We start from the raw sequence: 17,038 nt of genomic DNA, 5'->3' as shown, positions 1-17,038 counted from the left end.
TTCACAAGCAGATATTCTCACATAATGCTCGACATAAACTTTGACCATGATCGCTAGTTTTTTGTGCACTTTTCTTCCTGTTTTTGTTTTGTCGGAAAAAAAGATGATCGGGTGCATGCATATACATATATACTCATTTCCTTTTCTTTTCTTTTTTCCTCCAACAAGAACTCCATCAGCAAAATATCCCCATCAAAATAGAACCAGCCAATTTTCAATGGACATGCATGTAACCCTTTAATTTCTGCGTAGAATATGCTTCAAAATCATCAAACTTCAACGCTAAAACCCCACTTTGTTTTGTGACGATAAAGTTCAAGGAACATGGTGGCTCCATTGGAGAGGATTTCTGGACAATCCAAGAGATAATTAAGCCCACTCAACATGCAATTAATGGGCTCGTGCCTTACAAGAAAGGCGTTTAGAAATTAATTGTTCGTCCCACACCGACAGTATATGTTATGACTGCTAAGTTTATTCTAAACTTTATAAGTTTATAATCTTGCTAGATTGTGTTCGTAGAAAGGAGAGATGGTTGGCATCTCCCCACACAGTGTCGGGAACATATGTCCTTCGGCTTACCTGTTTTCCACACATCCGGTTACAGCTAAGTACGTACCCACTTCCCGTGGTTTTATAATTACCCAATTTTTTTTTTTTTTTTCTAAGAAATAGAGTGCAACAAGATCAACAAGAAAGAAAAAACAGTAATGAGTAATATTATTTAGTAGATTGTTAGTATGTTATACAATTAAAATTTGATTACGAGTAACGTTATTTAGTAGATTATTATACTATATATTGTTATACAATTGAAATTATGTAAGAGTGAAAATCAATTTTTTATTTTATTTTATTTACAAGTATTGATTCAAGAGATGACTTTTACCACGACTTGTCGTTATCTTTTTTCATTTTTAAGGTTATAAAAAGCAAACTTGAAATCATTTGGAGTTTATGGCCAAAGATTCAGCCTTCTTTGATCTTCCGGGAAGACCCTAAGAAATAAGCATGCGATTGGACCAGTCAAGAATTTACTTTTCTGAAACCACCATGTCATGCCCATACCCTTCAACCTCATTAGCTAATTGGGAATACCGTTGGTTTTCTTCCGCCGAATTTAGTGCTGAATTTTGATAGAAGGGTTGACATTACAATCTTCTGAAAGATGGTAACCCTAAATTGAGAGTTTTAAAGTTTAAGAATATGATTACAAAAGTGATGAAAGATAAGGTGTGATAAGTGAGGTTTTAGCTTGAAAAGAAGGGCATGACGGTGGAGATGATGGCCGAAAACTTGTTAGAGTTGGTGGCGGTCGGCAACGATGATTAGATCGAGATGGGCCTTTAACAACAATAGGTTAAAAATGGGCCTAAAATGAGAGCTAATTTGGGCTGAAAATGGGCTAACAATGGACCTATTTGACTATGTGCCTTAAATGGGTATAGGTCATCAAACAAGACCAACAAAGGCCAAATAATTGGGCCAACAAATGGCCAAACATAGGCAACTTGACTTTTCTTTTTTTTTCTCCGACCAATTTTTGGCTTTTCTCTTTTTAATTTTTTTTTTTTTTTTTCACAAGTAAATTTTCTGGAAACAACAAACAATAAAAGAGAACACAGTGCAGAAAATGGCGCAAGGATGGTTCTTGGGGAGCACTAACAGTGAGGAGCAACGGAAGCCCAAGTCGTCTTTGCTACCCTGCGCAAGCCTCCAAGGAAAGCTCCGATTTGGGTTGGGCTTTTATCTTGAATCTAGACATAGGAGGCGGAACGGTGACCACGGAGAGTTCACAAAGAGGGTGGCCAACTAGGCTTGCCTTAGAGACCAATTTGCCTAAAGACACTTGACCGTTCGGACCTCCACCCTTAAATGCTAGGTAGGGTGGTTCGACCATACCCTCTAAGTAGATTTGGGGGTGGTTCAACCATCCTCAGATCAACTAGAAGAGATCATAATACTTGAAACCTTATTAACTAAATTTGATTGTGAATAATGTGATGGTACCACGTGGTGGACTGCCGCATCATTTTATAAAAATTATAGTAAAAATCATAATACTCAAAACATTTTTCAAATCATAAATGAATTAAAACAATGACTTTTAAGCAGAAGAATGTAAAGGTGAAAAAATTGTCTAATGACAAATTTTGTATTGTGTGATGGGTTGGTAAGCCTGAGTCTAAGGGGGTGTTTGGCAAATGGGATGGCCTAAACACTGTAGTTGATGTAGATTGATGTGAAAAAAAGTAAGAATGCTTGGTATAAAAAAAAATGAAAAAGTGGTATGGAAAAGTGAAAAAGTTTTGTTTTGTAGTGATTTTTTTGTTTGAATAATAATAAAAAGTGAATGATTTGATATTAAAAGTGAAAAAGTTAGAATGTTTTTATGTTGATTTTTTTGGGAAATGGTGATGAACAGTGTTTGGGCCAACCCCATCCCCATTACCAAACAAAGCCTAAGGCTAACCCATAGGGCCCTTACGTCTATGCTATGATTACCTTCCCCATACGGTGCGGAACTTATTGTTGCTTAGGGCATTAGGCCTCAAGAGTCATGATGTCTAATGGACTAGTTTTTTGGGCTATGGTTCTAGTAATAAGTGGATGGAGTGAGATTGAGGACATCTTAGTATTGTCTTAGGTTATTTTACCAATTAAGCGAGTAATTTTTCCCTGGGGCCCGCTTGAGGGTTTAAAATAGTCTCTATCCGTTTTGGGTAGGGATATAATTTTTAACACGATTCGTGAACCTGATACAAAATTAGCAAGTCGGGTTATAGTTGACCTATATATATATAGTGTTATACATATGCCTCAACACGACTATAAATCTGAAATTTGACATATTTAGAGTTATAAATTTTTAATTACATGACTTGCGAATCTGATACGAATTAGCGAATTAAAGTTAAAGGATTTGACCTGTTTAAGTAAATAAATTGAATTATGATTGACTTATATAATCTTATATTCATGTTTCGATCGAAATTTAATATGCGATTATGAATTGTCACCCCTTGCTTTGAGCATATTAGCATCCCATGGATTCCAAGTTGAAGCATATTAATGGTTGCCTTTTTAGAGCAAGTGATAATTTAACAGGATATTCAACCACAAAAACTAGTCTTCGATCGTCTAGTACCCTTTGTAACCTTTTCCCGTATTCAATTAAGAAAAAAAAAAAAAAAAAACATTAGAGAACAGAAAAATGCTCGGATATATATCGATGGGGAAACTATATTTCAAGTGTCCAATTATATTTAATTTGAACATTAACAATATATATTTATATAGAGAGAGAGATGATGGAAGATCACTTACATCTCCACTCTATCATTCTATAATTAATAATAATAAAATAAAAAATAAAATAAAAAACTTACCAATCTTTATAATTACGTATAATAACAAAGCAGTGATTGATCAAAATTCATGTTTATAAGTCATGGTCGACTAGCAACGTGGTTGGCCGGAGAACACATTGTTGAGCCAAGGGGGTGATAGTTTATGTACCGGCTAGGCGCAGACGAGTGCCGGATTCCTTTCGGCAAGCAAGTATTAACAACACCTCGTTTGCCAAATCCGCCATGGCTTGATCTTGTGGGCTTCAATGACACATAATTTGGAGGGTTTGATCCCAACGGCCTCGTAGCAGCTGCAACCCTAGACACAGAAGTTGTTCTGGTCATGAGGAACAATGGAGGATCCAGGAGGAAGAGGATGATGATCATCAAAATCACAAAGAAAGTGGTGGACATTTTTTATGGAAATTAATATCGGTTGAAGAAGAGGAGGGAGGCTTTAAATAGGGCTCATGAGGAATAGAGGATATGTATGACCAAATCACAGCTAGCAAAGCATCCTATATGGTACTTGTGCATGAGATGGGGTTCCACTTTTTGACTATGCAATTTGAGGATGCTCGTGCATTTCATTACTATTCCCCCATGTTTCTTATGTCAAGCTTATAGATGATCATGATGATCATCAGCATCATCATCATGTCATTGTTGTTGTTTTCATTATTATGCCATTATTCATGTTCTTAGTTCCATGAATATTCAAAACATGTGAGACATTTTATTGGATACTCATGCATGCATGGATGAAAACTTGGAGGTGACAGATATGAAATTTTTGCTAGTGGTTGATAAATTTTAGTAATTTATTTTTGTGGTGGCGAGCTTGTATATATACACTGAATTCAACTTGCTCTATATGAGAATTAGAGAAAGAGTGAAATTAAATATATATAAAAATTAAAAAAAAAAAACTACAACACTTAAAGCCAAATATCTAACGAAAACCAACATAGTCATGTTAGCACTAATAGTATTGCGACACATGTCGCCTATAATAAAAAAAAGGGGGAAATCCATTTTACTCACCTGAAGTTTCAGGAGTTTTTCAATTTGAACTCCAAAGTTTAAAAAATTGGCAATATACCCTTTTAATGTTTCAAAAATTTTCAATTTAAACCTTCTATTACTAATTTCCGTTAAATTGGACGGAATTTTTTTTAAAAAAGCCTGAGGGTAATTAGGTAATTTCATAAATTTCCGTCCAATTTGACGAAAATTAATAACAAAAGGTTTAAATTGAAAATTTTTGAAACATTAGGAGGGTATATTGCCAATTTTTAAACTTTGGGGTTCAAATTAAAAAACCCATGAAACTTCAAGAAGGTAAAGTGAATTTTTCCCTAAAAAATATAAACATAAAAAAAATATATAAATATATAGATATAAATAAATAAAAAGAGTAATATGCACTTACGTACTCTCACTTTTTCACACTTATTTCTCAATAATTTTAGGTGACTTTTAAAACCACCATTGGATATATGAGATTGATTTTTATTGGATTTTAATCCAATGATAGTTTTAAAAACTATATATAGGTGTGAAAAATAAGTGTATAAAAATGGGAGTATGTGTAGCATTACTCTAAAAGAAATTAAGGATATAGTTGGACCACCTCCAATTGGCCATGAGAGGTGGTCATTGGGTGGTTCAGTCACCCCATTTTGATTTTGATTTTGATTTTGATTTATTTTTTTAATAAAGACCGATCGAAAAACTTTATCTCATCAATAAAATAAATAAAAATATGATTCCTAATTTTTCACAAAATCAAGAAGAAATTTTAGGATCACTAATTTAATTTGCATGTGACACTACATTGAGCTATTGATCATATAGTCGCTATTATTGACCCCTCATCAACGGCGAATTTTAGAGTCACCGCAATTTGCCACTGAATAGCAACAACATTTTGTCGCCGCTAATTGTTTTTTAATTTTTTTTAAAAAATTTTATCATGTTATTAGTGGCGACCATTAAAGTCACTACTATTTAGTCATCATTAGTGGCCACTATTAACGCTAATGAGGCATCATTCTATTTATTTGGTTGCTAACGATGGTTTTTCTTGTAGTGTGATCCTAAAGTCAAGGAGATTGTAACGAATTAGGCAGAATGAATCATATCACCCTCCCTAATACATGCTACATATGGAAGATGATGATTTGGCCACGTGGGAGTAGTAGCTTATCTAGTCGGCCAACTTATTGTTGAACCTTTACACATCATCTCATAACCTGTCAGTTTATGATTCAGCCACGTGTAACTGTCGAACAATAAAATCTACAAAAACCTTCCACATTAGGCTAGTGTATCTCACCAACCACGGTAAATTCACGATAAAAAGCATGATAAAGCGACACGTGTCCACCATCAACACGTGTCCACCATTTAGGTTTTCATCAAATCTACAAAGTATGATATAGTTGTCCGATATTGTATTCCCATGAATAGCTCAATTAGGTGGAAATCACACCTTATGAAGCGGATATCAATAATTTTTTTTTTTAAAAAAAAAAAATTGAATAAGAAAATGAATATAGGGAGGGATCTTTCCCACTTATGATCCGAACGGTATAAGAATTTTATCCTGAATTGTGAGGTGCTTGATTGAGCGTTATTACCTTGACCATTAAGGGTTGCGGGTATGTTTGGTTTTTTTTTTTTTTTTTTTTTTGAGTTTTTTGTTTGAATTGTAACCAGAAGTGTAAATATAAAATAAAATGTTTACTTTTGTGAAAGATAAGTAAAAAATGTAGTTTTGAAAAGATGTTATTTTATTTATTTATTTATTTTTAATTTTTTTTGTGAGAAGTAAAAATAAGGAGAGGGGAAAGGGGGGGTTGCCAAACTAGCCCGCTCTCTTTTTAGTCACCAAAAAACAGTTCATACAGTTAATGTAATTGTGATTGAGTAATCAAAGACACTGGTGTGGCAGCACAAGGGAAATAAAATAGAGAAATGCTTTAGTGCAATAAAAATATTATTTTTTGCTCATAAAAATTCTAGGTGGCAAGAAGTTATGTCTCATCCGTAGTTGTTGTGGCCTTATTCACTAATGGGTCTGTGACCTCTTGCTACCTAAAACATTTATGGATCAAAAATGGTCTTTTTATCGTACTATAGCATAGCTCAATAAAATAAAGTACTAAATTAAGAGTGCCCTTCCACAACAAGCACCTGCTCCAATCAAAATTAAAATTGAAACCCACAAATTTATCAATTTAGTAAAATTGAAACTCCAGTCACATATTGGGAAGAGATAAGCAGCCCACAAATTTATCATGGCCGATTTGGTGTTTCCGTGTTTATTTTATTTAGTGCTTCAAGTTGGAGTGTTCTAATTAAAAAAAAAAAAAAAAAAAAAAAAGTTGACTTGTTCAATTCTTATTGGATGCCGTAAATAAGTGAGCTTACACCATATCCGCATGGCAGGGGCTCTCTTTTGAATGTTTTATAAATATTGTATTTTGAGTTGTTTATTAATGTTTTTCCTTTAAAAAAAAAAAGAAAAAGAAAAAAAAAAGAAAGGATTTTAACAGACAGATCTCTTGTCCAGTAGGCACTTGGATGCTCCTCGGTCCAGCCCAGTATCTCAAATATTCTTTCCATGGGCCAGGAATCAATAGGCTCAAATGTAAGTACGGCCCAATTAAACTAATGCACTACTGTTTTGGGGTTTTAACATACTTACCAATTTACGACCAAAGATGAAAACATTCTATGACTGTCCTTCTTCATCATCCACATTAATTATTTAATAATTATTGTGAAATTAAAATAATAGGTAAAATATTCACGTTGTAGAATATATATATATATATATGTGGTAGCGAACTATCAATGGCATTAGGTTTGTTGTTAGCTGAAAGTCAAATAATGTAAAGGTGAATAAATAAATAAATAAATGTTTTCGGTATATAATAAAGTTACACTAAAAACAAAATCAAAATGGTATCATAAAATTTTGTACTCATTTAAGCAGAGAAAACAATCACCAACAAATAAAAAAGAAAAGAAAATAATCCACTACACTCCAGCCGACTTCTGTGCATCGAATATCCGCCAATAGTTTATAAGAACCCAACATCCAAAAAGGATTAAAAAATTAATTATTTTGCAATGACGGTTAGAAGCTTAACCCACCGACCAATTACCAAACCCGAATGTGTATGGAAATTGTTTATGCAAGCCAAAGGACAATCATTGAAAAAAAAAAAACCATACCACTAAAGCTAACAACTTTTGATGAACAAACCACTTTACATAAATAAGGAGGAATGTAATTGGTTTTTATGATGGATCCGGCTTACACGCTGATATTAAAATAACAGCATGTATGATGTAGTTTAAGCAACGGTCAAGATTGAATATTTCAAAATCTTTCTTTATTTTATCTTTCATGTTAAAAACCTCTTAAAGTAAATAAACTTTGAGATTCAATCTTAACTGTTGTTTATATTACAGCATATTAATAGCATGTAAGCTAGATCCTCTGATGATGATGTAAGAAGTTACGCTTAGCTTGTTATTAAATTTTTCGGGCTTTTATTAGTTTAAGTTTTTGAGATAAATAATGATTAAACATGACATTAAAGTATTTTGAATTTGAATCTGGGCTCTGTAGTTTATTTATTATTTTAATATATGTTGTCTAGATCCACAACAAGTGAAACGGACTATTAAGATATTAATTAAATAATTAAATAAACATTTTTCCTAACCGCTTTAAGTTTTAAGAGAATTAATGATTATCTAACAATCTGTCTTCCAATTATTAAAAGTTTCTTTGATAAGCTTACAAAAAGTAAACAGACAATTAAAAGTTTTGTTTCTTATTATAATTCAAATAAAATAATAATAAGAAAATTTAAGGTTGAATTAAACATGTCACATCAATTAAGGAGGCTAAAAGAAATATTAAATAATATTTATCTATTAAAAAATAGACCTAATAATTTCACAGATATATGAATTTCCACCACCGAAAAGAAAGATGCGCGACCGGGAGTGCGGTGTGAATAGTGTATATACACACATCTTTAGGTTTATAATTAATATTCATGAAAAGTTGTGGGAATCAAGCAATTCACGTGCAAATTGAGAAGCGGTTGGCACTTCACATGTCCCAACATTTCTAACATTAACTGCTGTTCCTTTCTTGTTGGAAACCATATCCCCAACTCTATTTCTATAAACATTAAACCATAAAACCTACCATAAGCGGTCTCCACAAAAGTCCTATGAAGCTAGGAATTTGTAATAATTTGGAAAAATTTCATTTTAAACTCATGAATTATCACGCGATTTAACATATCTTTGAACTTTAAAACTTCTCAATTTGGACTCTGAACTTTCAATTGCAATCAATTTAACCCCTCCGTCAATTTTTGCCGTTACAACCCCTAAAAAGATAAAATTTCCCTTCAATTTTATTTTTATTAAAAAGAAAAAAGAAAAAAAGGGTCACAAGGTGGCTCACCCGTGGCTCACCTTGTATTTTTTTTTTTTTTTTTAATTTGAAATTAAGGGTAAATTTGAAATTTTATAAAAAAAAAAGTTAATGGTATAAACGTCATTATATCACTTCTAACGTTTAAAATTTGACGGAATGGTTCAAATTGATTACAATTAAAAGTTCAGGGGTCCAAATTGAGAGGTTTCAAAGTTCGGAGGTATGTCAAATCGTGTGGTAGTTCAGAGGTCTAAAGTGAAGTTTCCCCTAATAATTAATTTAGGTCAAACTATAACTCAGTTGAATTTTAGAAAGTGGCTGAGATTTTTAGCGGGCAGTGCTATTATAGTCACACTTAGGTAGAGTAGTCATTGTGGTCGCCATTCCTACTTTTTAAATTAGAAAATAAAGTAAAATTTTCAAATTTGATTACTGTTAATTGTTTTGAATTTCATTGATGTTTTGATGCGATTAGACCAGACTATAACTCAATCGGACTTAAGAAAATGTATGTAGGTTTTCAGCGGGCAATGTTACTATAGCCATGTTTAAGATAGAGTAGTCATTCTGATCGCCCATTCCTATGAAGTTGGAATTATGATCCTGGAGAGCATTTAGTTAGTTATATTTGATAGGATTCAGTTTCATGAAGTTGGAGATTTGTAATTAAGACAAGGATTTGAGTTCTCTAGTATTTGATTAGTGTTAAATGTTTTGAATTTCACTAATATTTTGATAGAGTTAGATCAGACTATAACTTAATTGAACTTGAGAAAACACATGCAATTTTTAGTGGGCAATGCTGCTATAATCACGCTTAGATAGAATAATCACTATGATTGCCTCTTCATGTGAAATTGGAATTGAGATCCTGGAGAGCATTCAATTAGTTATATTTGAGAGGATGCAGTTTCATGAAGTTAGGGATTTGTAATGAGGATTTGACTTCTGCGGTATTTGATTACTGTTAATTGTTTTGAAGTTCATATGCTGATGTTTTGATACGATTTGGTCAGACTATATCTCAATCGAACTTAAAAAAAATGAAATGGTATGCAATTTTTAGCGGACACTGTTATACTATAGTCACGCTTAAATAGAATAATCACTATGATCGCCCCTTCCTATTTTTTAATTAGAAAAAATAAAATAGAATTAAAAATAGAGTTAATAACTTTTTTGGTACCTCAGTTTGACAATTTTATTTTTTTCCCCCTAAGTTTTAAAATAGGCCAAATCTATTATCCAACTTATGGGAAAAGACAAAATCAATACCTTCGTTAGTTCCGTCAACGGAATTTTCACATGTCACTCCCATAAAACGCTATGTGTCCTAAAAAAAAATTTTAAAAAATAAATAATAATTAAAAAAAAAAAAAAAAAAACACACACACACACACGACCTGTTTGGTTGCCGAGAAAACAAGGGAAAGATTGAATCTAGGCATGGCATCCAAGGATCATAAACGGCCCAAATCTGCCCTACTGCAAAATACCCTTCTCTCCTGCCATTTTCAAAGTCTGCTCGCACAAATGACATGCCAAGCGTGTTTAAACCTGGAAAGACATTTGAGTTCACCGATGTGGTGGAAAAGCCTGTTTGGCTAGTTTCCGGGAAATTTTATGCCCGAGAAAGTGAAATCTTCCACCGTGACAGCTGATGAGTTCTTGCATGATGGGTTTCCGCTTGCAGAACCTTTGAAGGCTATGCAGAAGTCTTGGAGTGGATTTGGGTCAGAAGCAAAGGCGATATGGGTATGGAACAGAGTAACAAATAACAAAATTTTCAGCTTCTGCATCTCCATTCTCCACTCCAGTGGTAGCGGACGATTCACTCCCCTTGGCTCTTTTCCGATTGCACATAGTGTCATCATCATCACTCAAGTTTTCCTTGTAAGAAAATTCTTTCCCTTGTTTTCCCGGCAACCAAACGTGTGTGTGTGTGTTTTTTTTTTTATTTTTTATTTTTTAAAATTATTATTTTATTGTTTATTATTATTTTTTATTATTTTAAATTTTGAGGACACATGACATATTATGGGAGTGACACATGAAAATTCTATTAATTGGGACTGACGGAACTAACGGAGTTATTGATTTTGTCTTTTTTCATAGGTTGGGTACTAGATTTGTCCCGTTTTTAAACTTAAAGAAAAAAAAATAAAGACAGTCAAACTGAGGTAAAAAAAATTTATTAACCCTTAAAAAAAAAATAAATAAAAAAACATAAAAAGCAATGTGAAAGCAGCACACATGAACCTCCCAAGACAATATGGACGTTTTATTCTGGGAAGTCCAAGGTTCCGACCTTCAACAAACACATGAACACTCTCTCTCTCTCTGTGTCTGCGTGTCAGAGGTGCCAGAGTGGCAATTGTACGATCCAACGAGGCATCCCAACAGCATGCACGTGAGATTGCAAATAGAATTGTTAAGCACAGATGATTTAGTGTAAAGCAGTAAGCATAGGGTAGGAATTAGCCCACTGTTTTGAACCAAAACCACCTTAATTAACAAGGAGGATTAAGGCCCTAATTTCGAGAAGGTTTAAGATTAATTAAACAGTAAAGAATCTTAAACTAAAGTGATTACAAAGATGCATTAATATTGTTCTATCACAAAGTTAAGTAAGGTGGATACCTAGTATGATCGCATCCCCGTACATAATTGATCATGGCCATCAAATTAATCATCATTGTTTATTACATCAGAGCAGACAAAATAATTAATCAACGGCGTTAAATCAGATAACTGCCGACAAAGAGTCGATCATCACGTGAAACTAATCATGGTTATCTACGTTGATGGCTGAGCTTGCCTGTCATTAAATCTTGTGGTCACGCTAGATCCTAGAAAAAGATTACAAGAAATTAAAGAAGAGCGAATAAATCATTTTTTTATTTTATTTTATCTATTCATCAATTCCTATCGACTTAAGCTTTTGGAATGAGTATTGATTTAACATGGTATCAGAGTAAAAGTCTTGAGCTCAATCATTGTCTCAGGCGCCATTCTCCTCCCGTTTTAATTAAATATTTTACATATTAAACTTCTTAAGCTTTTGAAATAAGTGTTGACTTAACCAAATATATGAGCTACACAACGGAAGGTATATGATTCTTCCTTCCTATCCCAAAGTTAAGTAAGATAGCTAGTATGATCACATCCTCGTACATAATTGATAACCATTGATAAAATCAATCATCAAAGATCACAGTCTATTCAATATATCAGAGCCGACAAAATAACTAATCAACGATGATAAATCAGATAATTACCGACAAAGATTCGATCATCACGTGAACTGATCATAGTTATCTAAATTGATGATTGAGTTTGATTGTCATTAGATTTTGTTGTCGCGCTAGATCCTATGAAAAGATTAAAATAAAATGGCTTTGTTCAATAACATTTTTTTCTTTTTCTTTTCAAAACAAAAACATTAACAAACAATTCAAAACACAAAACACTCAAACCTACTTTCACATTTATATCACACTAGAACACTTTTTAAACAAAAAATAAACACTATCTAAAAAGCATAACAAACGGAGCCATTATTTTTGTTTTTTTTTTGGTTTTTAAATCAATTTGAGGTCCATTGGGTCTATGAGCTACGTACACAATGGAAAGTAGCATTCTCCCTTCCTTTAAAATCCCATCTCTTTGTATAGGCAAGAAGATCGACTTAATTACATGTTAATGACTCAAAAACTTTTCATGCTATACTTTTCTTGCAACATATATGCATATATATACTTCTCTTAGAATAAATATCTTTTCCAATCTCCACAATTACGTGGTTTTTGAGAATAATCTTCCGTCCTATCCTTACGATTGCAGATTGATTGCTTTTATAAATAAGATACCATTTATCTTTGGCATACATTTTTTTTTTTTGATGCGTATATATCTTTGGTGTACATTAATAATTACCATCGTTAATTCTTGTTTTGGTTCTAATTAAAAAATGAACACGGTTAATAGAATTCAATTCGCATGCTTCATGCATGTCATAATCACAAATGTATTAATGCATGTATAGTACGTAAGATTTACGGGTTGGATTAGAGAAGAACACAAAAGGATATATATATCTTGCAAATTCATCTAAAAAATGAATTAATATGAAAAATAAAGAATTGTAATTAGGAGGGAGGTAGGTAGGTTTGTTGTAGCAATTAGTTGCGGTGGAGCCATTTTTGTGTCTTCCACACAGAAACAGACACTTGTTGGCCGGCATGCCATGCATCGACAGCTTAAAATCTTTTCCCCCAATTATTTAATAAAAAGAGAAAAAAGCATCTGTATTTTCAGAAAAAGAGAAAGAGAATAATGGGTTAAATTAATGGAGGCCACGGGTAAAGAAATCTAAAGTGGTACTAGGTTGTTGGCCATGACTAGGACATGCATATGTATATGTAGTGCCACCCCAAGCAATTTTTTAAAGATGTCCTGCAAAACCTAAAACATATATATATATATATATAATCAATCTTATAAGTTGGCCACACGAGGTAGTTGTTAATCATAGCCACTTGATCTTCACAGGCTGGGGCCCCAGCAAAAATCATGCATCCTGGTGTTGGATTTGGACATCTGGTACTCCTTCTTAATTAGTGCTCTGTAGCTCTGCCGTTGATTATGATTCTGATCAATATTCAAGTGATCTGTACTGCCTCTTTTGTAGTAAATCTTTCCCTCCTTTCAATTCAAATAATGCAGAGTACATTAATTTCAATTCAAAAATACTGAAGAAAGAGTAGGATTCTCTCAGTAACACTTTTCAATTTGTATATTTAATTTAATTTATTGTACAATATAATTATTCAGTACTCAATGTATTCAATTATTGCACATTCTCTCATGTGATGCTTTAATTAAGATGTTGATTGTCGAGTTGCCGTCCTCATAGTTAGGGGCGGAATAGGGGTGGTGGCCGGTGGGTGTAAGCTATTGCCCCTGGCCCCCCCTTCCCTTTTTTAATTTTTAATTTTTATTATTATGGGTTCCTAGTCATTGGTCCCTATCTATCCCGAGCTCTAGCTCCGTCCATAGTCATAATCTTGTTAATTTAAAAAATTCTGATGCAATAAAGAGATTGGTCGTAGAGGTGGCTCTCCACCTGTTATGGTTGGAAATGAATTAATCCACAAAATGTCCACATGGGTTATAAGTAGAGCTAGGAGCCTAATTGAGATGATAATAAATAAATAAATAAATAAAAAATTTGAATGTACGTTTCACATGACCACTAAGAAAATTGAGAAAAATTTTGTCCCTTTTTTTACATCCATAATCTTTAGGGTAAGTGGGTAACATCACAAGCCCTAGAATTTGAAGTGTGGAAATTCCAAGGCCTCCTAAGTGACAAAGAAGAGTTCTAGTTCGTGAGATTGTGCATTGAGCGTGGGCCGTAAGACAAGCAACAAATTCGACATGCATGTGAAAGATCCGCTTAGAGTAAGAAATATTGAATGACCATCGTTTTACATTAGTATCAGTAGGCATGGGAGCATTAACCTCTGCACTCGTCTCGTCACGACCTTCCTCCTCAGTCTTCTAGAAATAAGCGAAAGAGCGGGGGTGTTGGCAGTGAGATTCGATCTCCTTCAATTCCACATTCTCTTTCTGTGCATAGCTCGTCAATCCGCTTCTTTAACTCTCTCAATCAGTCTTCAAAAACAGCATTCATGGCCTTGCCCTTTGAGTTCTTCAGATTATCACGATCAGATGAAACATACCAAAAGCTGGAGCACTCAAAGCATTGAACACCATGGGTGTTTTTGTCCTTTCTAGGCCTATTAGTACATATATAAAAATATAAAGAGAAAAGGCAAGGAAAAAAGAAACGGATTAAGGTGGTTCGGTTTATGGCCTACATCTATATGTCAAAGCTTTTAATTGGCTGCATCTTTCTTTCACTTGTTTGAAATTGTACAATAAAATGACCTATTTATATATAGTTGAATGATGCCAAGAATACAATAAATACAAAATCAATATGTAATCTATGAGAATTAGAAGAGTTACATAACGAATATGTAACTTATGAGAATTATATATGAGAGTTATATAATCAATATGTAACTTATGAGAATCATGAGAGTTAAATAATAATAAATATGTAACATATAAAAATTATGAGAGTAAATAATACATTAATTTAATTTAAAATAACTATTTTACCTTCAAATATCTCAATAGTACTCTTGTTACGAGTGTCTCCTCTAGAGTCACCATTAAATGATTCAACAAAAGAGGTCCTGCTAGAGTACCCCTTCGAATTAATTCTTTAGGTACCTACGAAACTTCCTAGCTAGTTAACATGTGGAGACCTCAAAAAATCGGACGAATCCTCGTCAGATGACTCAACAACAAACTCATTGTCCTTCTTTCATTTTTCAACTATGATCCTCATTAGCACAATTCCAATGCCTCTAAAAATACATTAACATGCATTATAATATGCTTTTATCTCTTAATTTAGAATAATTACATAAGTAAACATATAAACTATCACTACAAGACCTTGTACTGTGACCTCGAAATTCAGTAAATACCGTTCGATCGCCTTCTTTCTCTGTATTATCACCTGATGGACTTTGGATTTAGGGTCAATCTCACAATTGGGCCACACGGTCAAGTTTGTATAAACTGGTATACACATGCCTAAGATTATTCACCCCATTTTTCCCATTAAGGCATGCCATACAATTATTACTAATTTATTGTTGTTATTAATATTAATTAGGTTAAATACTCTTTTGCCCCCTAGGGTTTTAATACTTTTTTCTTTTTTTTTTAGAGTTTTATTTTTATCACAAGAGGTACTTGTGGTTTTCATAAAGATCAAGATGGTACTTCCGTTAAAATTCCGTCCAAAACTTAACGGAACGCTACATCAACACTAATCAAATATTATCACGTGTCATATAATTAATTTTTAAAAAAAATTAAAAAGATTAAAAATATATAATTAAAAAAAAAAAGGTGGTGGCTTCGATCATCTTCTACCAGCCCTCGCATCCATGGCCTACTCAAAAGGAATTGGACCACGTCTTGAGATGCCCATGACTGCAACCTATGAACAACGCGCTCTGCCTGTCGGAGTTAAGCTTACAAGCTACCCATGGATTGGTGTCAATCAGTAGCATCGCCACCTTCGAATTCCCTTGACGACAAGCTTCATGCAATGGAGTCTCCAGCCTGCTATTCTTAGCTGCGACCATGTCAGGCCACTGGGGGTAGTTTCGGCTACTCCCAAACCGCCAGATGGGGCTGGCCACCCCATGGCAAAGGGGGTGGCTACAGCCACCTCAAATTTTTTTTTAATCTTTTTAATTTTTTTTTTAAAAATTAATTATATGGCACGCGGCGGGATTTGATTGGTGTTGACGTGACATTCTGTTAAGTTTTAGACGGAATTTTAACGGAAGTACTATCTTGGCTTTTATGAAAACCACATGTATGTTCTGTGATAAAAAGGGGGAAAAAAAATAGAGTTTTGAAACCCTAAGAGGCAAAAAGAGTATTTAACCATATTAATTATTATGATATATTTTACCAATGACAAATGATAGAGAAATCAGTTACCTGCTAATTGTACAGTTAACACACTCCATTAGTTTTTCCGTTAATTTGGACGGAACTTACATTACTTGTGCTACACGTGACATTTTTCACATGTGCCGCCACATCTTTATGAAAGAAAATTTTAATATAAACCTTTTATTTTATATAATTTACTTCTCTTGGTTGACTAAATTGAATCCTCAACTTCATATATAGTTCCTTGATTCCAAGTTGAGATAATTATAATACAAAAGTTTGATAAATCGTCTCCAAGAGGTAGCTCAATCGGCTTAGACTACGCTTAATGAAGCGGATGTCACTAGTTCGAATCTCCGTCCCCCCTCTTGTGCGGACATGTTCAAAAAAAAAAAAAAAGTTTGATAAATCTTGTGGAAATGGTAAAATTAATATTCATTTATAAGTAACATGGCCCTTCCTCTCCTTGCCTTTAAATGGCACATAAGTTGTATGCACCCCACAGTCACAAGAAAATCCTACAAAAATGAGACGCATAAGAATCCTACAAAATGACGTCGTTTGTTTTTTTCGTATTTCTTAGCTCACCCCCACAAAATGACGTCCGTGTGTGTATATATATGATGCACCTCAAGGAAACCCTCCCTCACCTACTCTTCTCAGC

General features: G+C 33.6%; 1 pseudogene; it reads left to right on the top strand.

Moving 5' to 3' along the window:
- Nucleotides 1–512: 512 nt before the first annotated feature.
- On the top strand, nt 513–656 carry LOC132188897 (U6atac minor spliceosomal RNA; annotated as a pseudogene).
- The last annotated feature ends 16,382 nt before the right edge of the window (nt 657–17,038 follow it).

Source organism: Corylus avellana, chromosome ca7, assembly GCF_901000735.1.
Source record: "Corylus avellana chromosome ca7, CavTom2PMs-1.0".
NCBI lineage: Eukaryota > Viridiplantae > Streptophyta > Magnoliopsida > Fagales > Betulaceae > Corylus > Corylus avellana.
Note: the sequence above shows the minus strand (reverse complement) of the source record. Positions and strands in the feature narration are given on the sequence as shown.